At 32.0% G+C, this 963-nt stretch overlaps 1 protein-coding gene across 1 annotated transcript in view; it reads left to right on the forward strand.

The window, feature by feature from the left end:
- Nucleotides 1-963, forward strand: part of Tpst (tyrosylprotein sulfotransferase) — a 39,138-nt gene that overhangs the window by 34,665 nt on the left and 3,510 nt on the right. The gene's annotated exons all lie outside the window — the stretch shown is intronic.

Raw genomic sequence — 963 nt, forward strand, 5'->3', positions numbered from 1 at the left:
GTTAGCCACTTGATGCAAAATCGATTGCGCAATTAGATGTGTTCCGCACTCACCTATAGCTAAAATTAAAGTTTTTTTATTTTTCTGGTAAACATAATATGGGATTGGTGTGAAAAAATGTAACGTTTTTGTGTTTTGTCATTGTTTAATGGCTCAGGATATTCAAGGTGGTGCAAACAATTTTCTGCGCTTTTTCAAAACTTTTAAAAAGAATCATAAAACTGTAGAGAAATTGCATGAAAATGGTCGCACCACCATAAAACCTCGTGAGCTATTAAATAACGACAAAACGTGAAAACGTCATGTTTTTGCTCTTGAATGGAAGCTTTGTAATCCACCGAATTTATTGCTTCTAGATGGAAGCTTTATAATCGACCGAATTTAACTTTTCCATTTTTCTGTCATATATCAACTCAGCATAAACCAAAAAGTTTGATAATTCGGTTTTAGATCGTGTCTATTTTCTCCATTTATTTTCTTTAATTTCTCGCCTCCATCTCTACCCAATTGAATCTTCTTTTTTTCAAATGGAGGTCCCATTGGGCTCCATCTATCGCCGCCAACAAAAATTGATTTCATCCCTCCATTTTTTTAATTTTTCATTTTTTCGAAAATTCGATTTTTTCACGATAACTCGAAAAAAATCATCCGAATGAATTAAATGGCAACTGAAAAAATTTGTCTTGATGTACTCCTGACAGAGTTCGAAGATGAAGGCGACAGCAATAATAGATTTTTTAATTTCTGTGAAATTCCATTTTTTTTTCTACAAAAGCTCGACGTTTATTTGATCGCCATTAACTTGAATTTCTGATCATAAAACTACAGTCTTACCGAATCATTCAGCTTAATGGAATAAAGCTGAAAGCTTATTTACAAAAGAGAAAGATAATACGAATAATAATATAGATAATTCGGAGGCATATTAATTTATTAGAAAAGACAACTATATGATATGCGATA

The sequence above is a fragment of the Fopius arisanus genome, unplaced genomic scaffold (assembly GCF_000806365.1).
Source record: "Fopius arisanus strain USDA-PBARC FA_bdor unplaced genomic scaffold, ASM80636v1 scaffold00012, whole genome shotgun sequence".
Lineage (NCBI taxonomy): Eukaryota > Metazoa > Arthropoda > Insecta > Hymenoptera > Braconidae > Fopius > Fopius arisanus.